Here is a 22858-nt window from a genome sequence, read left to right as displayed (position 1 = left end):
GGCAATTTACTGTACTGTATGTTCGGGCTGAATGGTTTAAAAAGAGATATTGGCAAAGGTTAGTTAAGGTCTTCTATTATGGACCTACATGTTGTTGCAAATTAAATGTTAATTTTGGTTGACAGTAAAACATAATGCTCATAATAATAATAATAAAGTCTTATTGGGAACGTTTTCACCTTTTGTTTTAGATGTTTGTCTTTTTGTATATTAAACTTGAAGTTGGATTATGTGGGGGATATGTGTCTCTTCCTTTTTAATACTCTTACGCAACACCCGGCCTGTTCATGCTGTCACGTCCGAACGGTGTTAACAGATTTAAATTCTTAGAAATATATAGTGGCCTATGCACTAAGCGCCGGGGAAAAAAATCGTCAGGCTGTTTAAAGTGCCAGTTTTGACAGTGTTGCTATCTCGGTATGCAGAAAGCCCAGAATACCTGTGATAGTAACATTTGCAAAACTGGCAGGTAGCCGGCGACGTGATGATCGCCTCTCTGAAAAGGGCTCACCCGATTTTTTTTTTCTGCTGCAGACAGAAAGAGCTGCCTCTCCCTGCACAAATCTCGCCAGAGATCAAACATTTTTAATATAAAATGTAATACTAGTGTATTGTAGCAGGGGGTCTCCAGAGCAGAACCTCGTTGATTTGAGGTCCGGCGGCCCCCTGCTTCCTGAGATACAGATCCCATTATGGTGTGCCGGTATCTTCTATGCATTTTATTCCCACGGTCACATGACACGGGACATTAAAAGGCATAGGAGATAACGGCACCCATAACAGAGCCTGTATCTTTGGAAGCAGGGGGTCCCCAGACCTCAAATCAATGAGGTTCTGTTCCGGAGACCCAGTGCTACAATAGACTAGTATTAAAACCCAAAAAGAAAATTGAACAAATTTGTTACCGTAGCCGCTATCGGTTATGGTAATGAAGCTTCTTTAATGTAATTTTTATTATTAGTGTGCAGGAGCAGGGGGACTCCTGAGATGAACCGCATTGATTTCAGCCTTGGGGACCCCCTGCTTCTTGAGTTACAGGACCAGATATGGGGTGCCGGTATCTCCTTTATTATTTAAATCCCCCGGTCACGTGATATGGAGGATTTTAAAATGGCGGCGATACTGGCACCCAATGCCCCCTACCAGGGCCTGTAACCCAGGAAGCAGGGGGTCGCTGAGGCAAAAATCAAAGCGCTTCAGCTCAGGAGACCCCGTGCTCCATCCACCTTGAAGATCCGGAACAGATAACAAACTTCTTCTTTCTTTTATCTTCAATCACCAAGATGGATGGCGTTGAATTGACTTTAATGATGTCGCGGTACGAGAAATTCCAGAAATCGCCAGATTCAGACGGCCAACACTTCTAAAGGTAAGAAAAATATTGAATGTATGTCATTTTATTTTTGCAGGTTTTTTATTGTATTTGTTTCTTTTAATGTTTTTCATTGCCGATTGACTGATAATGTATTAATCTGTGCCCGTTTAGGGTATAGAGAAATACAGTGACAGACAATGCATTTTTTGGCAAATGCTTTTTTTTATTGATATTTTTTCGATTTCTGTTTATTGTTTGTATTAAATTGTTTTGAATTTGGATGGCTTGTTTTTGGTACATTTTAGGATTGGTTAGCGGTTTTAATTATTTATTTGTTTTGTTGGCTACTGGTTGTAATTAATTGTTTTGTTGGCTATTGTTGTAAATTCATTATTTGTTTTGTTGGTTAGTGGTTGTATTTGTTCAATTGTTTGCTTGGATAGTTTATTTAATTGTGTTTAAATGTGTTTAAATGTATCACAAAAAGGTTGATTGGTAACTCATTCAAATATCTTTTCAACGTGTGTTTCTTTGCTGCACTTTTTCATTGAGGAATCTTCCCCTTATTAGTTTACCTTCATGACCAGTGGTCATTCTTACTATTAAAAATGTCTGTACACTGCAGTTTTTGATCATCTTGAACAAGCGGCTCCTGCTGGAAATACGTATGGGGCAGTCCCACTCTCGGAAAGACCATCTCTGCACAGGTACAAAAATAATTGTTACGTTTTCTAAACCCAGAATTCAAGATTAAAATGTTTAAGTCTGGAATATAGTTTAATTTATTTAGACTTTTTTAGAACTAAATTAAAAAATATAAATACATTGATTCCAAAACAGATTTTGTTAAAGCTAAAAACAAACATGCAGGAGCTGATCATTATAATATAAACTTAACACCTATAAAAGGAAAACGTGCAGTAATTGTGCTTATTGATAATAGGCTGTAAATCATATTGAACATAACGAAAAAGCTCAGGCTTAGCCTAAAATTCAACTTATGTCGTCAGAGGCTTGATCAGTACTTCCTGATTGTGTTTTTTCTGACCTAAAATTAGTGATATCTGCATTTAAAACAGTGATGTGAGCTAAACTAGCTGTTAAATGCACTTTGAAAATGTAATCTTCTATTCATTTATGTACACTGTCCTGTGTTTAATAAATCTGTGGCATGAACAAAGCAAGAATCAAAACAGAACCCATTTAAAAAGTGTGAAGACAGCTAACCTTTAAACAGATGGATAATTCCAAACAGCACTGTAAAATTTATAGAGCTTACATTACAGGTCTCTAAACTGCAGTGAATACATGTTTCAGATATCATCTTAAATCACTTTCTCCTTCTTGGTCCTTCAAGTATCCATTGGACACTAATCCTGCTAGTTTAGGAATATCTATGTCATGGACACTAATTCTATATTATCCTATAAAAGTTTGTAATATTCTACTGAATATCTCACACAAGTTAAAATAATTATGAATTGGAGAACGGCATGACCTCCCATGACCTTTCTGCATCACAAATTATGCACTTGTCTTTTCGTTTAAAATTCCTTCTCCTTTCAGTTGTTTGGCTAAGCTAATGGCCAGCATGGTAAATGTATACAATAGGCAAGCAATGACACCAAGCAAAGCAAAAATCGTGCTAGATTGTGTGTGTGTGTGTGTGTGTGTGTGTGTGTGTGTGTGTGTGTGTGTGTGTGTGTGTGTGTGTGTGTGTGTGTGTGTGTGTGTGTGTGTGTGTGTGTGTGTGTGTGTGTGTGTGTGTGTGTGTGTGTGTGTGTGTGTGTGTGTGTGTGTGTGTGTTTTAAATGCACTCACTATACACAATAGAAAGCAGTGAAAATAACTTTGCTGTAAAAAATGAGTGTCCAAATAGAAAAAGGGTAAAGTTTCAATTAGTACTTATCCAGCAGAGTATTTTTGCAGAGAAAGTAAGTACTTCAAGAAGGATCTTATATGGAGATACTGCAACTTTAGTGGACGACGACCAGGTCCAAAGTGTGCAAAGATACAGTAACCAGCTTATCTGTGTGGGGTTGTAGATTGTCCTGCACAGTACATCAATGGTAGGGTCTCTACTTCCCTCTATTGTTGTCTCCATAGGAGAGGTGAGCAGCAGCTGAGACTCCAGCGTTTTTATATAAACAAATGTCTTGTAATCTCAGAGGGCTGTGTCTCAATATTACACAGGGTGGGTGTGTTGCCATGCAGCTGGAAGACTTAAAGGTATCAGGTAACAAGAGTTGAGATGCTAGAGCTGAGAACTTTTGTGAAACTGCATCTGAACTCTTGAGACCTGATGCCGTTAAGTCCTCCAGCATGCAGGCATGGTAACACACCCACCTTTTGTAACATAGAGACACAGCCCTCTGAGAATACAAGACTCCTGTTTAAAAAAAATAAAAGCTGGAGTATCAGCTGCTGCTCACCTTTCTTACAGAGACAACTACAGAGGGCAGCAGAAACCCTACCATTGATGTACTGTGCAGGATGATCTACAAACCCACACCGAGAAGCTAGTTACTGTATATTTATAATGTACACCAAAACCAGTGCAAAAAACAGTACCATATTTATCAAAGAAAGGAATCTCATTTTAAACAGTTTGAGATTTGTAACAGCTTACCAATTTCCAGAAAGACACAAAATAGAGGATGTTCAAAGAAGAGCTACAAAAATATTAAAGAAACCAAATTATATGATAAAATATGAGGTTTAAAAAAAATGGTTCTCACCTGCTCTCAATTTTTATATGTTTATGTAGCCCTCCTTCCCCCTGACTAAAGGGACCACCGGTACTGCCATTAACTGTCTGGCTGTCAGAATGCCTGAGCCTCTGCCTCTGAGAGCCTTTGGTATCACTTGTTTGCCTTGGTGCAGCGCCTCCACCTGTGAGGGATCCCAGCGCAGTGGGATAATCCCCGCACAGGAACGAATACCAAAGATGAACACACCACAAGTATGAAATAATGGGTTTTACTGAACACATGTATGTCTTATTCCTATACCACACAGTATACAGCACTCCCAACCCCAAAACACCACCTGAGTGTCCCCACAGTTCAAAGGGTGCTTGGCATCAATACCCTGATGTCCTTTTACCCAATGTCAAGCCCCACCCAAAAGTTTTTATGGCAGCGCTATACATGAACCGTTGGTGCACTTTAGTTGAGGTACCTGCTGGGTACTCCAGTACTAGCAATAGGGATCATGGTGATCCTGCTACGTCTTCGTCCGCGAAGGCGTCTGCCTCTGCATGGGGTGAACTCCGGTAGGAGGGTCTTACCTTTGAGAGTCTCTTTAATGTAGGTGGTCTGGTCCAAGACCATTGGCCGCAATTCACTGCATAGCGTCTTCGCTGATGCCTATCCTCACTACTAGCAGCTACTGGGGAAATGTCCCTGACTATGGGTTTTCCCTGTAGCAACCACCTGTATTTTCCCTGTATTTGCGAGTGGGGCCTATCTTGGACCTACTGTAAGGGGTAATATGGCCTAGTCTGGGTGCCACTGACACCCAGACCGTGCTTTCTCCTTCTCTGTCCTGGCTCCAACTGTCAGCGTGAGTTAAGCACGCCAAATGTATCCAACGTCACCTCAGAGGATCAGAGTCGCCCTATTGGCTGACTACCTGCATGTGATCTCAGAATGCAGTGCACTATGGTACTTGTAGTTCCGCTGCGGATCATGATCTAATATGGCCGTCGCTGCTTGCAATCTCCTGCGCATGCGCACCTCCTTAACATGGCGGCCGCACTACTGCGCATGCGCATGGCCCCTTTAACATGGCGGTACCTTTACTGGCATCGGCTCCAGAGCTCCCGGTGACCCGATCACCTCTCTACTGCTTTCGGCTGCTGTCTCTGCTCCCAGCGGGCCCTTATGCCATTCCGACAGCACCCGCCCACACCACTAAGCAGCCACAGCGCTCCGAACCGCAGGCAAGGGGACAGAGAGGGGGAACACCTGGACTCATTTTATGTATCAAACAGATATTTACCAGATACCTCAGGTCTGGCAGCCTGAAAAAGCTAGCTCAGTATAAAGTAGAATTACACTTCAGTGGTAGATCATAAGTTGAACTTTGAGTTTGCTGATACAAATAATAGAAGAGCTGGTTTTTGGAAGGTACCACAGATGCTTTTGCAAAGGGCCCCTTGCTTTCATGGGCTCTGTGCTCAAGCACAGATTCCTCTGACTCAATAGAGGGTTTTTGTTCTTTAGATGAGAAGGGGTGAATCAGAAAAGGTGAAGACCAGGACATATAAAGATAGGATCAGAGGTGGAATAGGTCAGAAGCGAGGAGATGAGCAGACAGACTAGAGGTACTGAAAGGGCGAGACGTAATGAGAAAAGAGAGGTAGAGAGAGACAGAAAAGAAAAGCCAGACATGGCAACACAGAGACAGAGAGAGATGGAGACTGAAGCATGGGGGGCCCAGAGAGAGAGACAGACATGGGGGGCCCAGAGAGAGAGACAGACATGGGAGGCACACAGAGAGAGATAGACATAGGGGGAACAGAGAGAGAGAAAGACATGGGGTGCAGAGGGAGGGACAAACATGGGGGGTACATAGGGAGGGCAGACATAGGGGCACATACGGAGGGACAGACATCGGTGCACAGAATGAGAGACAGACATGAGGGGAACAGAGGGAGTAGAAAAAACATGGGAGACACAAGGAGAGATAGATTTGGAGGCACAGAGAGGAGAGACCACCACCAGTTTTATCACAGAGAACAACTGTATTAACCTGTATGGTATGTTGTGTGTGCATACGGTATACATACAATTATATTTTTGTAGGGAAAAAGGTTTGGAAACTTTAAGCAAATACAAATTTATTTATATTTAATATACAAGAAAAAATTATAAAGAAATATGGTAGAAAAAACACTTATCTACTCCCATTCCAAATTATTCTATAATCAAAGTTTATTTTTAATCACTAAAAAAATACTCCAAGAATCCCCTCAGTTTTACTTATATGTGCTTGGGTATGTGTGTGAATGTAAATTCACGTTTGTTGGGGTATACCTAAAAAAAAGACTGCTTATCAAAAGATAAACACCCTGATTATGGTATCTCCTGCCTATGGTAACAGAGGTATGTCTTTGGACTTGGGTAAAATAAAACAGGATAGGACGTAGAAATGCTCACTTGTCCTGGTATTTTGGCTTCAACGCAAAACATTTTTTGGGTAGATTGGTAGTTTGTATTTGTTTTGTATTATAGCAGACAATAAAATAAACAAATTATATATATATATATATATATATATATATATATATATATATATATATATATATATATATATATATATATATATATATATATATATTTGTGTGTGAAAAAGAAAGTACACCTTCTTTGAATTCTATGGTTTTACATATCAGGGCATAATAACAATCATCTGTTCTTAGCAGGTCTTAAAATTAGGTAAATACAACCTCAGATGAACAACAACACATGACATATTACACAGTGTCATGATTTATTTAACAAAAATAAAGCCAAAATGGAGAAGCCATGTGTGAAAAACTAAGTATACCTTATGATTCAATAGCTTGTAGAACCACCTTTAGCAGCAATAACTTGAAGTAATCATTTTCTGTATGACTTTCAGTCTCTCACATCGTTGTGGAGGAATTTTGGCCCACTCTTCTTTACAACGTTGCTTCAGTTCATTGAGGTTTGTGGGCATTTGTTTATGCACAGCTCTCTTAAGGTCCTGCTACAGCATTTCAATCGGGTTGAAGTCTGGACTTTGACTGGGCCATTGCCACACCTTGATTCTTTTCTTTTTCAGCCATTCTTTTGTATATTTGCTGGTGTGCTTGGGATCATTGTCCTGTTGCAGGACCCAATTTCGGCCAAGCTTTAGCTGTCGGACAGATGGCCTCACAGTTGATTCTAGAATACTTTGGTATACAGAGGAGTTCATGGTCGACTCAATGACTGCAAGGTTCCCAGGTCCGGTGACGGCAAAACAAGCCCAAATCATCACCCCTCCATCACCGTGCTTGACAGTTGGTATGAGGTGTTTTTGCAGATATGCTGTGTTTGGTTTTCGCAAACGTTGCGCTGTGCATTATGGCCAAACATCTCCACTTTGGTTTTGTCTGTCCAAAGGACATTGTTCCAGAAGTCTTGTGGTTTGTTCAGATGCAACTTTGCAAACCTAAGTCGTGCTGCCATGTTCATTTTAGAGAGAAGAGGCTTTCTCCTGGCAACCCTTCCAAACAAACCATAATTGTTCAGTCTTTTTCTAATTGTACTGTCACTAACTTTAACATTTAACATGCTAACTGAGGCCTGTAGAGTCTGAGATGTAACGCTTGTTTTTTTTTGCAATTTTTGCAATCATGACACAAGTGTAATATGTCATGTGAGGTTGTATTTACCTAATTTTAAGACCTGCTAAGGAACCTGCTAAGGAACAGATGATTGTTATTATGTCTGATATGTAAAACCATAGAATTCAAAAAGAGTGTACTTTCTTTTTACACAACTGTGTATGTGTATGTGTATATATATATATATATATATACCATAATATTGAGTTAAGTTATGGTGAGTAAAAAAAGTGACAAAAACCCTCCACAGGAAAGCAAATATGCAAATACAACTGTATGCTCATTTGCATGTCTTAGGCAGGTCTGCAACCCCACCTTTCCCCATTATCACCCAGCATACAGCACTTCCACTGCAGCAAGGGATTCTGGGAAATGACATGCAAATGAGCACAAGTGTCACTTTTTGCCTCAAAAACCATTTTTAACATGGTTCCCTATAGGCTTAAGCTTGCTGCATGGTCACAGCTTTGAGCACAGCCAGGGTTAAGCTGCATACCCAGAAAACCACCCACAGACAGCTGTTTCGACCTTAATGGGTCTCATCAGTGTGGGGCTGATTTAACTGGGTATGCAAAGAGACTATGGGATAGGCTATACCATAATACTGAGTTAAGTTATGGTGAGTAAAAAAAGTGACAAAAACCCTCCACAGAAAAGCAAATACCCTGGCTGTGCTCAAAGCTGTGACCATGCAGCAAGCTTAAGCCTATAGGGAACCATGTTAAAAATGGTTTTTGAGGCAAAAAGTGACACTGTGTGCTCATTTGCATGTAATTTCCCAGAATCCCTTGCTGCAGTGGAAGTGCTGTATGCTGGGTGATAATGGGGAAAGGTGGGGTTGCAGACCTGCCTAAGACATGCAAATGAGCATACAGTTGTATTTGCATATATATATATACACATATATATATATATATATATATATATAATCAAAAAATAAATAGATGATACCGTTCTGTGGCTAACGAAATGTTTTTATTTGTGCGAGCTTTCGAGATACACTGATCTCTTCTTCCGGCGATGTTACAATGAATCGAATATTGAAGCTCGGCTAACACGGTACTGATACCTCTACGTGTATGTATATGTGTGTATATATATATATATATATATATATTGTGACAGAAACCAGGGGATGGTAATAAATTCCGTATATAGGGCTCCCAGGATACTAGACAGTTTCTATCCTGTTTGGCCTGGGAGTGCAGCCTTATAATACATACACTCCATCCCACAGTTTGGCAAGCGCTGGAACTGAGGGATGAGAGATCCAGACCAGAGTTTGTCTGCTGCCTGATTTCTGTCACCTGTCATGCTAATTAGGAATCAGGTATGTAAGACTGATTTCCTGTTTGCTCTGGTCTCTCCACAAGAGCCAGGAGGCTGGAAGGCTGCTGAACTACAGAGGGGAGAAGCCTCTTCCCCAAACAGGTTCAATCTTTCTGTTCATTTGTGTAAGACTGCAAAAGTACCTTGTTTTGTTGTTGGGAGTGGAAAAGCCACTTCCAACCCTGAGTCAGGGATATCTAAGTTAAGTTATCGCTCAGGTGAGCAGCTTTTGTTTTGATCTGTTTTCTGTTGTATGCACTGTGGCAGTCTCAGTGCCTGGGACTGAATAAACCAGGCATAGCCTGTTTAAAGGAACAGTACGTGACGCCTCATCATTTAACCTACCCTAAAAGACCGTGTTCTAAACAGTCCCGGACAAACGACGGAGCCCCGGAGTAAGCCGTTTGTCACATATGGTGGAGAATGCGGGCAGAACACTAGGGGGTCTGCGGGTTGAAGAACTTTGAAAGAAAAAAAAAAAAAAAAAAAAAAAAAGTTTTTTTCATCCTCTGCAAACAAGATGGAAGACGTGGTGGGTGCGCTGGTACGCAATGTCGCTGCCCAGAAAGACGTGAATGAAACCCAGCAACAGCTGTTAATAGCCCAGCAAGAAACTAATGCAAACCAGCAGCAGACGAATGCAGCCCAGCAACAGCTGCTAATAGCCCAGCAAGAGATTAATGCAAACCAGCAACAGGCGAATGCAAACCAGCAACAGACGAATGAAGCCCTGCAAAACGCGAATGCAAACCAGCAAGAGACAAACCGCTTGCTGAGAGAGGAGCAACAGCGGTTCGCTCAGGGCTTACAGCAGGAACTCGAGATCCTGAGGGGGACTATCAGTAACCTTCCACTGCAGCGGCAGCCCCAGTTCCGAAAATGACCAGGGCAAGCCACTACCTTCAGAAGATGGGACCCTCGGATGATGTGGAAGCCTATCTTCTCACGTTTGAACGCACGGCACAGAGAGAGGGATGGCCAGAAGCTGAGTGGGCTGGTCTAATCGCACCCTTCCTAAGCGGCGAACCCCAGAAGGCTTACTTTGATCTAGAGCCAGCCGAAGCAAACGTCTATGCAAAATTGAAGTTCGAGATCCTCGCCCGCCTCGGCGTAACCACGGCTGTTCGCGCCCAAAGGTTTCACGCATGGTCCTTCACGATGGATAAAGCCACCCGAAGCCAGATGTATGACCTCATCCACCTCGCCCGGAAGTGGCTACAACCCGAGATCAACTCAGCCAGCCACATCGTGGAACGGTTGGTCATGGTCCAGTTCTTGAGGAAACTTCCCTCTGCCTTACGCCGTTGGGTCAGTCGGAGTGACCCCCACAATGCGGATGAGCTTGTGGCCCTCGTAGAAAGGTACAATGCAGCAGAAGAGCACCCGCAACCCACAGTCGTGGAGCAACCCCACTACCCGAGGTTCCAGGACTCTTCCAGAGACGGTAAAAGGGTACCGGGGTTAAGGGGCGCTGAAGAGCGGCGACCCCCTTCACGCAGCACAAGCAACAGTGGTTCGCACACTAAGGGCAATAGCCAACATGGGGAGCCGGGAAAAGGCTCTAAGTGGGACACAGACTATGTACCTAAATGTGTAAATTGTCATGAGAGGGGCCACACAGCAAAAATCTGCCCACTAAATGATGAGCCCATGCAATGCAACAGCGTGGAACCTTATTCGCTGTTGTCCCAATGTATGGGCCCTAGCCCAGAGGACCCCTTGAATAACCATCTGTGGGCATTTGTAAAGGTTAATGGTAAGAGGGTTCGGGCACTTCTTGACTCTGGGAGCATGGTCACACTAGTGTCCGAATACCTCTTGCCCATTAAGAAGAAACAGAGAAACAGTTCACAAAGAGTGGCAATTTGTTGTATACATGGGGATAATCATGAATATTCCACTGTTGATGTTTTTTTTGAAACAGAGTTTGGTTCTTTAGATTTCAAGGTGGGTATTGTACCCAAACTGGCACATGATGTGTTAATAGGGACCGACTTTCCCCATTTTTTAAAAATGTGGTCCCCCGCTCAGAATAGCGCCCAGAGTTCAATAGCGGACCATAACGAAGTATTAGAAGAAACAAATCCTTTCCCTTTTTCAGAAATGGAGGTTGACGAGGGCCCAAATAAGAAGGGGGAAAAGGAGGAGTGCTGTAAAATTCCCTTCCCCATCACTACTTTGGTAGGGAATACCCCAAATCAAGATGTTGAGCAGACACTTACCACCCCAGAACCGGATAAGACCCTCGCTGACCTAGAGGTCAGTCCTGGGAGTTTTAAGAAGGCCCAGTGGGAGGACCCCACATTAGCGGTAGCAAGGGGAAATATACGGGACCAGAATAGTACTCCTGGCCAACCAGATAGGTCACTTGCTTACCCCTACTTCGAGGTAGAGAACGACCTAGTATATCGGGTTGATAAAAGGAAATCAGTTACAACTAAACAATTGTTGGTACCACGGACATTCCGTAACGTAGTATTACACCTCGCACATAGTCATCCATTGGGGGGACACCTAGGGGTGGAAAAGACAAAAGAAAAGGTTCTCCGAAGCTTCTATTGGCCTGGGGTTCTGGCAGAAATTACGAATTATTGTTCCTCATGCCCAGAATGTCAGATCACCGCCCCGTTCAAGGCGTACCGCAGCCCATTGGTACCCCTTCCCATAATAGAGGTACCATTTGACCGGATTGCTATGGATCTAGTAGGACCCCTAATAAAGTCTGCTAGGGGACATCAGCATATATTGGTAATATTAGATTATGCCACCCGATATCCGGAGGCAGTTCCCCTACGTAGCACCTCAGCTAAAAACATAGCAAAAGAGTTAGTAGTTCTGTTTTCCCGGGTCGGGATTCCTAAAGAGATTCTATCTGACCAGGGAACACCATTTATGTCCCAAGTAACGAAAGAGCTATGTAAACTCCTAAAAATCAAGCATCTCAGAACCTCAGTCTATCATCCACAAACAGATGGTTTAGTGGAAAGGTTCAATAAAACCTTAAAGAGCATGTTACGGCGGGCGGTTGATAAAGATGGGAAAAACTGGGATTGTTTGTTACCGTACCTGTTATTTGCCATTAGGGAAGTTCCCCAATCATCCACAGGCTTCTCCCCGTTTGAACTATTGTATGGCCGACACCCAAGGGGTTTACTGGATATAGCCAAAGAGACTTGGGAACACGAGGTTACCCCTTACAGAAGTGTAATAGAGCATGTTGCCCAGATGCAGGACCGCATTGCTGCAGTCCTACCCATAGTGAGGGAACACATGGAGAAAGCTCAAGAAGCACAGTGGAATACATATAATAAGGGTGCTAGGGTCAGAATTTTTTCTCCAGGTGATAGGGTACTAGTTCTGGTTCCCACCGTGGAGAGTAAATTCCTTGCTAAATGGCATGGGCCATATGAGGTCTTGGAAAGAGTGGGAGAAGTAAATTATAAGGTAAGACAGCCAGGTAGGAGGAAACCTGAGCAAATATACCATATAAACCTACTCAAGCCCTGGAAAGATAGAGAAGTCTTGTTAACCCTAGTACCCCCAGGTCCGTCAGAGAATCAAGAAACTGACCCAGAGGTTAGCATAGCTGAAACCCTGTCTGTTCATCAGAAACGAGAGGTTCAGAATTTAGTGAGAAGAAACAAAGAAATCTTCTCTATACGGCCAGGTCGAACTAGCGTAATTGAACATGACCTAGTCTCTGAACCAGGGGTCCGAGTTAACCTTAAACCGTACCGAATCCCAGAGGCCAAAAGAAAGGCTATAAGTTTAGAGGTTAAAAAAATGCTAAAACTAGGTGTAATTGAGGAATCCCAAAGTGGGTGGAACAGCCCTATAGTCTTAGTCCCAAAGCCAGATGGTACAACAAGGTTTTGTAATGACTACCGGAAACTAAACGCGGTGTCAAAATTTGATACTTATCCTATGCCCAGGGTAGATGAACTTGTAGAGAGACTGGGCAAAGCCCGATATCTCACAACCCTAGACCTAACAAAAGGGTACTGGCAGGTTCCCCTCACAGAAAGGGCAAAAGAAAAGACAGCCTTCTCAACCCCAGACGGCCTCTTTCAGTATAAGGTGTTGCCTTTTGGCTTACATGGAGCTCCCGCCACATTCCAAAGAATGATGGATAAAATTTTAAAACCACATGCTCGGTATGCTGCCGCCTACCTTGATGATGTGGTAATCCATAGTGAAGATTGGCAATCCCACCTTCCAAAGGTCCAAGCTGTGCTTGACGCAGTCCGGTCTGCTGGACTAACTGCTAACCCCGCTAAATGCACTATTGGTCTGGAGGAGGCCAAGTATCTGGGATATTCTATTGGCAGAGGTTTACTCAAACCCCAAACACTCAAAGTGGAGGCGATACAAAATTGGCCAAGGCCAGTTACAAAAAAACAAGTAAGGACCTTTTTGGGGTTAATTGGGTACTATAGAAGGTTTATTCCCAATTTTGCAACTAAGGCAACCCCACTAACTGACCTCACAAAAGCAAGAGGACCGCTAATGGTAAAGTGGTCCCCCGAAACCGAACAGGCCTTTAGAAGCCTGAAAGAAGCTCTCTGTGCCCAACCAGTGTTGGTCACACCTGACTTCTCCAAAGAGTTCGTAGTCCAAACCGACGCATCTGAGGTAGGGCTGGGGGCGGTACTCTCCCAGGAGTCTCAAGGTGAGGAGCACCCCATCCTTTATTTAAGTAGGAAACTAAATCCCCAGGAGAAAAATTACTCCATAGTAGAGAAAGAGTGTCTCGCAATAAAGTGGGCTGTAGAGACGCTCAAATACTATCTGTTGGGGAGAAAATTCCGGTTGGTCACAGATCATGCACCTCTTACCTGGATGTGTCAAAACAGGGAAAAGAATGCTAGAGTGACCAGGTGGTTCCTAAGCCTACAACCCTTTAAATTTTCTGTGGAACACAGGTCAGGGCACAAACATGGCAATGCTGACGGGTTGTCAAGGATGCACTCCCTAATATCCATGGTCGCTCATCCCTCGAGGTCTGAGCTGGGGGGGAGGATATGTGACAGAAACCAGGGGATGGTAATAAATTCCGTATATAGGGCTCCCAGGATACTAGACAGTTTCTATCCTGTTTGGCCTGGGAGTGCAGCCTTATAATACATACACTCCATCCCACAGTTTGGCAAGCGCTGGAACTGAGGGATGAGAGATCCAGACCAGAGTTTGTCTGCTGCCTGATTTCTGTCACCTGTCATGCTAATTAGGAATCAGGTATGTAAGACTGATTTCCTGTTTGCTCTGGTCTCTCCACAAGAGCCAGGAGGCTGGAAGGCTGCTGAACTACAGAGGGGAGAAGCCTCTTCCCCAAACAGGTTCAATCTTTCTGTTCATTTGTGTAAGACTGCAAAAGTACCTTGTTTTGTTGTTGGGAGTGGAAAAGCCACTTCCAACCCTGAGTCAGGGATATCTAAGTTAAGTTATCGCTCAGGTGAGCAGCTTTTGTTTTGATCTGTTTTCTGTTGTATGCACTGTGGCAGTCTCAGTGCCTGGGACTGAATAAACCAGGCATAGCCTGTTTAAAGGAACAGTACGTGACGCCTCATCATTTAACCTACCCTAAAAGACCGTGTTCTAAACAGTCCCGGACAAACGACGGAGCCCCGGAGTAAGCCGTTTGTCACAATATACAGTGGTTGACAAATCACCAAAAAATCTACTCGCCACACAAAAAAATCTACTCGCCACCTAGTACCAAACGTGTGCTGCTTGGGCCAATATTTACTCGCCCAGGGGTTAAATCCACTCGCCCGGGGCGAGCAAATGTATAGGTTTGTCGAACACTGTATATATATATATATATATATATATATAAGGACAGGCACTATAAGGCATCTGCCTGGATACCAAGATGGCCAACGGACCAGGTCATATATTACCTCACCTAAGATGGCTGCTGACAGGAAGTCAGCCTCTCTCTTGTCCTCTATTGCCTGCAGCTGCTTCTGGTCTTTAAATCGCAGGCAGTTGCTCTTTATCTTTGCTGGTGCAAAGTTCTCTGTTCCTGCTTGAGCTCTGCATTTGTTCCTGTGATTGCATGCCTGTGTTTTGAACTTCTGCCTGGACCTGACTACCCCTCCATGCCGCCTGCCTCATGCTGTGTATCCTGATCTGTGTGACTGATTGATTTCAAGTGCTGGTTGTATTAAGTGTGGAGTTAAAAACAGAAGGAGTTTGAACAAGGAAGTGGTTAAATAAGGTATAGTATAGTGAAGTACAGTTAATTGTTATTACTTAAAACTCTATAGTTGCAATAATGAGCAGGATAGAGAATGCCACTCAATGCACATCTTGCCACATGTATGTGCACTTGCAGCAGATTTTCCAAGGAGCATACCGTTTTGAGAAGTGTGAGCAGGTGGTCTCTTTAGAGTCAGAGATTGCTGATCTGAAGAAGAAATTTGCAATATTGAGGGACATTGACAATCTTGAAAGGAGTAGGCTTTGGCTGGGACTAGTGGTGTAGATGGTGGCACTTTAATTAAGGAGCAGGTTGATAGCTGGGCAACAGTTAGAAGAGGAAGCAGGGGGAAGAGGAAGAGACAGGCCAGTTCTGAGCTAACCCATTCTAATAGATTTGCTGTATTAAGTGAAGATATGTGGAATGTCAGGGCAGAAATGGCAAGGCAGGGGGAGACTGATTCCTCTAGCAGCCAGGGGAAGAGTTCCTCCAGCACAGAGGGGGCACGGGATACTCCGAGACCAAAAAAGGTTGTGGTGGTAAGAAAGATTGTGGTCCATTATCAGGAAGATAGCTAGGGCAATCTGTTGCCATGACCGTTTGTTGTCTCTCAGGTGCTTGGGTTTGGCACATAGCAGATCGGGTTGACAGATTGTTGGGAGGGGCTGGAACTGACCGGCAGTCTTAGTACTCATTGGCACCAATGACAAGTTTAAAGATAGATGGAGTGTCTTAAAGAATGTTTTCAGGGATCTAAGCCAAAAGCTTATAGCAAGGACCTTGAATTTAGTATTTTCCGAAATACTACCAGTGCCATGCACTGGGACTCCTTGTCTGAGAGGTGGAATCTTTATGCTAGGGACGTTTTGCACCTCAATAAAGAGGGATCTTCTGTGCTGGGAGGGAGGACGTTAAAAAGGTTGGAGGAGATTTTAAACTAGGAAGGAGGGGGGAGTGACAAGAAACAGGTAACAAACTAAAAAGAATTGATGGGGATGGGGAAATACCAAGAGGTCATAGTAAATACAGATAATACTAGAAAAGTCTAAAGACTAAACCCAGTTGGCACAGAAAGGCAGGAGTAGATAAGATAATAGTACAGGCTGAAAAAAACTTAAATGCATGCTTACTAATGCAAGAAGCCTGAAAGATAAAATGGGGGAGCTTGAATTATTAGCTACAAGGGAGCAGTATGATATCATAGGCATTACTGAAACATGGTGGGATGACTGGCCAGTTAATTTAGAGGTGAAGTATGCTTATATGTTAAACCGGATCTAAAACCTATTATAAGGGACGATGATTATGAAGGGAATGAGGAAAATGTAGAGACCTTGTGGATAGAAATTTGCAGTGGAGGTAAAAGTATAAAGAAAATGTTTGTAGGGATATGCTATAAACCACAAAATATCTCTGAGATTGAGGGAGCTAAAATACATTTGCAAATGGAAAAGGCATCAAAACTAGGTCATGTTTGTGTAGCCCCCTATCCCCTGTGTCTAGGGCGACTACGCGTGGTGCGTTACCTGATTGGCTTACAAGAGGTCTGATCCTCCGCTGCAGGTAGCCTGAGGTGTACCTGATATGTATGATGACAGCACCTTCACCTGGGAGGGATCAAAGCGCAATTGGATAACCCTTGCCCAGGAACACACAGTAAAGAAATGATATCACACAGTGATATAACAGATTATCTTTACTGGTAACACAACTAATAACACATAATATACAGGCCTCGTACAGCCATGCTCACACAGTGCCCCACCGTCCAACCACCTCCTTATACAACCTGGTGTGGTTCCCCCAAAGTACTGAGGTGCCCTGGACACCTAACCACCCGGTGTCCACAGGAGCCAAATCCACCCCAAACTGTGTGTAAGCGCAAATGGGGACACTGGTGCCTGAGACACTACCTTACTCTCTCCTGTCCAGCTCCCGACTGGCGTGGTTCTGCTTTGCACCAAACTGTACTCCCTGGGACTCATGAATGCAGCAGCCCTATTGGCTGTACCATGTCTCATGATCGGGCCACCCCAATGGATCCAGGGTGGTGTAGTTCTCCTGCGGAGTACTTCCTAAGATAGCCGCCACTACTGACAAGCCTCTGTGCATGCGTGAGCTTCCTAATGGCCGCTGGGACCTCGGGGCTCTTCTGCGCATGCGCGAGTTGCCTTTGCGCATGTGCGGCAATCCAAGATGGCGACGCCCTGTCCCTCCGTCCGCTGCGGGATACCGGCGAACCGGTCGCCCTCATCTATCGGTCACAACCCCCACCGCAATGCTCCATGCACTGGCGCGCCTCTGCAACCATCCCCCACCCCCAGGGCACAGAGGTAAGGGAAACCAAGGAGCTACATTTGCATAATGGGTGATTTTAATTATCCAGACATAGACTGGGGCAATGAGATAAGCATTACAACAAAAGGAAACAGGTTTTTGGGAGTGCTTAAAGACAATTACATGACCCACATTTTTGAGGAACCAACCAGGAGAGGGGCAATACTGGATTTGGTAATATCAAATAATGTAGAAGTAATAACAAATATTAAAGTCCTGGAACTTTGGGTAACAGTGATAATAATATGGTCTCATTTGAAATAAATGATCAAAACAGATTACTTGGGTTCAACAAAGACTTTAAACTGTAGAAAGACAGATTTTAATAAACTGAGGACTAATCTACAGGAAATACACTGGGATGATGTTTTTGCAGGAAAATGTAGATGATAAATTGATAGTCTTTAAAACTTTGTTTGAAAACGCACTTATCAGTGTATACCCTTGGGTATACACTACCGACACACTTTATTAAAGTGTGGCCGGTACCGCAAGCCGGGATATTTCCCGGCTTGCTTGTGGCTGCCCCTCGGCGTGCCGCGCGTCATAGACGCGCGGTCACGCGTCTTCGGGAGCCTGCGCCCCCTGCACGCGCGTCCAGGGCTCCCTCGGGGAGCCCTGGTGTCCCGCGATCTGTGGGACGGCGGCAGGGGGTTCCGGGGGACCCGGCGGACCCGGTAGCGGTAGGGAGAGCGCCCCGATCGGAGGGCGCTCTTCCGCTGCTTCGGCGCGCGCCCGTCACACTCGGGCGCGCGCCAGGCTACTGCTGCGGCCAAGAACGGGCAAATGCTCGAATAAACTTGGCCGCAGCAGTAAGTATAAAAGAAATAAGTAAAAACCAACGTGGCTAAATAAGCAGGTAAGGCAGTAAATGGAAAAGAAGATGCAGGCGTTTAGATTTTTAATTCAGAAGGGACGGAGACATCATATCAGAATTACAGGTAAACCCCGTTATAACGCGACCCGTTATAACGCAAATCGGTTATAACGCGGGTTTCATGTGGCTCCCGTTTTTTTTTTTCTTAAATTTAAATTTTTTTTTTTTTTTGCACACACTGCTCAGTGCACACACTGCACACTGCACACACGGCTCACTACACACACTGTTCACTGCACACTAATCACTGCTCACACTGCACACACTGCACACACTGCACACACTGCACACACTGCACACACTGCACACACTGCACGCACTCACTCCCACTGCACACTCCCACTCCCACTCCCACTGCACACTCCCACTGCACACACCCACTCCCACTGCATGCACACTCCCACTGCACACGCTCCCACTGCACACGCTCCCACTGCACACGCTCCCACTGCACACGCTCTCACTGCACTCAGCTCTCACTGCACTCAGCTCTCACTGCACTCAGCTCTCACTGCACTCAGCTCTCACTGCACTCAGCTCTCACAATACACTCTCACTGCACTCAGCTCTCACTGCACTCAGCTCTCACAATACACTCTCGCTGCACTCAGCTCTCACAATACACTCTCACTGCACTCAGCTCTCACAATACACTCTCACTGCACTCAGCTCTCACAATACACTCTCACTGCACTCAGCTCTCACAATACACTCTCACTGCACTCAGCTCTCACAATACACTCTCACTGCACTCAGCTCTCACAATACACTCTCACTGCACTCAGCTCTCACAATACACTCTCACTGCACTCAGCTCTCACAATACACTCACATATCAGCAGCCCACCCCCCCTCACATGTCAGCAGCCCACCCCCCCTTACATGTCAGCAGCCCACCCCCCCTCACATGTCAGCAGCCCACCCCCCCTCACATGTCAGCAGCCCACCTCCCCTCACATGTCAGCAGCCCACCCCCCCTCACATGTCAGCAACCAACCCCCCCTCACATGTCAGCAGCCCACCCCCCACAGCCCGTTTTTCACACACACACACACACACACACACACACACACACACACACACACACACACACACACACACACACACACACACACACACCTCCCCCCTACCTTAGATCAGCTCAGCACATCCTCTCTCCCCGATACTAAGCCTAAGCCCTGCCCCCTCATGCTCTGACCTCTCCGGAAGAAAAAAAAACACACGGCTGCCGGGGGCTGGGAGAGGGAGGGGGCTGGGAGGGAGAGGGAGGGGGCTGGGAGGGAGGAGGGATGAATCGCCGCCGTTTTTTTAAACTTTTTTTTAAAAATTGATTTAATTAACTGGCGCCCGGCCTGAGTCATCGCGGGCCCCACAGAGAGGCCAGACGGGCCGCATGTTGTGCAGGCCTCTTCCTTCCTTCCCTCCTCACTCCCTCCCGAACAGGCGCACGGCGGCCATTTTTTTTTTTAATTAGCGCGACCCTGTTACTAACGCGGTTGTCTCGGGGTGGACCCCGAGGACCGCGCTATAACGGGGTTTACCTGTTTAAGGAATGTAACTAAAATTGCAAAAGGGCTATCAGATTAGCAAAAATTGATAATGAAAAAAAGGATTACAATAGAAAGTAAGATCAACCCTAAAAAGTTCTTTAAGTACCTAAATAACAAACAAATCAGAAAAGAATATTTAGGACACTTTCAGTGTAAGATGGGCAGGCAGATTATTGAGATAAGAAAAAAGCAGAGGTATTAATCAAATTCTTTGCCTCTGTGTTTACCAGGGAAGAATCAATTTAATTAGTAGTGCCACAGGAGGAAGCCACAACCTCTATATTAACGGAGGAAGAAGTTCATAGGTGGCTTAATAAAATTTAAGTACATAAGGCACCTGGCCCTGATGGCATATATCCAAGAGTTCTTAAGGAGATAAGTTCAGCAATAGCCAAACCATTACATTTAATTTTCAAGGACTCCATTTCCACAGGCTCAGTACAGCGCAAGGCCTCTGTAACTTTACTTACCTTAACTTTCCAGCGATGCGTCGCCATGGTAAACCAGCATTACATGACCCCGTGGCATCCTTTGACGCCGGAGCCGAGCAGGGGGTGAGAGCAGGCAGGAGGCACAGGGAGAATTGTTTCTGCACCCCTGCTTTACAATAAGGGCAATTAAAATGTGGAATTCATTATCCATGGAGACTGTGATGGCAGATATAATAGATTTGTTCAAAGAAAGGTTGGACATCTTTTTAGAAAGGAAAGGTATACAGGGATATACCAAAGAAGTAAACATGGGAAGGATGTTGATCGAGGGAGTAATATGATTGCCAATTCTTGTAGTCAGGAAGGAATTTATTGTTTCCCTTATGAGATCATTAGATGATATTTCACTGGGGTTTATTGTTTGCCTTCCTCTGGATCAATATACTGTAAGTACAGATATAGGATAAAGTATCTGTCGGCTAAATTTAGCATAGGTTGAACTTGATAGACGCATGTCTTTTTTCAACCTCATCTACTATGCAACAATATGTAACTCCGGAACTGGACCTCACTACCCCTGCCTGCCACCTGCATCGACCCCGGAACCGGACCTAACTACCCCTGCATCCAAGGCCTCTGATCCCAGGCCCGGGTCGGTGTAATACTCCCTACCTCTGCCCTGCGGGTCCGTATCCTATTTGCAGTCAGCAACATTACAGATACACAATATCCAATAATTGTATTTAAAACATGCAGAACGTGTACCCCCAACATACAGTTAATATAAATAAAATGCTCTCAGCTTCATGATCCAGTAAAGAGTCAGTCGGTGGGTGGAATTCAGACAGGACCTCGTGAACTAACTCACAATGGGAGGAAGTGAGGGCAAACCACGTCACAGTATATGTGTATATATTAAATGTGATATGTATTTATATTTAAACACATCCTTCCCTCAACTCCTTATGTCACTGTTTCAAAAGTAGCAGGAAGGTGGCAATGGGTGTTCAGGAAGTTGTATACTGGCATTTCTGCTGGAAGGTTTAACCATACTTTAAAAGCTTTAACAATATACCTGGCTAAAATGAGAAAGGTATTTGTCAACATGAAAATGAGGCTGGCATGGTAAGTAAGGGCTCAACCCCCAAATATTAAACACACCAAAAAGCAATGGCCCTCATTATTCAGAGGCTGGATTGTCTCTGGGCTTGACAGCGTTTAGGAAGAAGGCATGAAGGCAAAGTGTGCTAAGAATCCCATGTGGTAAAATAAAAGCAGGTATTGAAATCTACATCTGGCTATCTTCAACTAACACACTCTCCCCAGTGAAGCATCACTGCATGAACTGGAAGACGAACTTGAAAATAAATCAATTGGATGTTGTTTGGCTTCAGTGAAGTAGAAGAAAATATGAAGGCCTCATTGAGCTGAAAAGCAGGCACCTTTTCTATTACAGAGGTACAGATAATGGAAGAATCAGTGGAGTAGGCTTCATCATTAACAAGAGATGGAGAAACACCATAGTGGAGTACCGTATGAAAAGCTCTTCAGAAAGAGCAGCTAGAATTATCATTCAGTTGACCAAGAGATACATGATTCAAATAATCCAAGTGTATGCTCCAACATCATGTCATGCAGACAATGAAGTGGAAGGCTTCTATCATGTAATACACAACTTAATAAGGAAATTGTCACCTAAAGATCAATATGGGAGATTTCAATGCAAAGATTGGTGCCCATCAGAAAAACGATGCATCAATTGGTAAGTATTGTTACAGTAACAGGAATGAACGTGGGGACAGATTGGTAGAATTTTCAAAATGTTAAAACTTCTACTGTACATTATGAATTCATTCTTCAGGAAAAATACAAATAGAAAATGGACATTGAATGGACCCAATGAAGTCAGGAATTAAATTGACTATATCCTAACTAACAAGAAACACATGATTGAAGAGTGCACAGTCTTTAACCGTTTTGACACAAGGAGTGATCACCAATTGGTTTGCTGCAAATTACATCTGAATGTGAAGATGGAAAGAAGAAAACTGATTAAAAAAAAGACAAAAATAATCAACATCAATAACCTCAAGAATAACCGCAGAGAATATCAACTAGAACTGAAAAATTGCTTCAGCTGCTCAAAGTGCATGGGGGCACTTTAACAAATGATTATGAAGAACTTTTTAAGATTGTATTTGAAAGCGCAGAACAAACTGGAGGAATCGCAAACACAAAACAGGATAGGAAAATATCTGATGAGACAAAAAAATTAATGAGGAAATTAAGCAATCCCAAGATGCAAGAATAAGAATTGAATATGCAGAGCTGTGCAAAACAATCCGCAAACGTAAAACTGAAGATGTAAAAAAATATAACTGTGCTATGGTGAAGAAGACTATTGGAAAGAATATTGAAGAAGACAAAGCAGTGACTTACGGTATGGATGGAAAAAGCAA

The sequence above is a fragment of the Ascaphus truei genome, chromosome 2 (assembly GCF_040206685.1).
Source record: "Ascaphus truei isolate aAscTru1 chromosome 2, aAscTru1.hap1, whole genome shotgun sequence".
NCBI classification, from domain to species: Eukaryota; Metazoa; Chordata; class Amphibia; order Anura; family Ascaphidae; genus Ascaphus; species Ascaphus truei.
The sequence above is the reverse complement of the archived record's forward strand: the minus strand, read 5'-3'. Positions refer to the sequence as shown.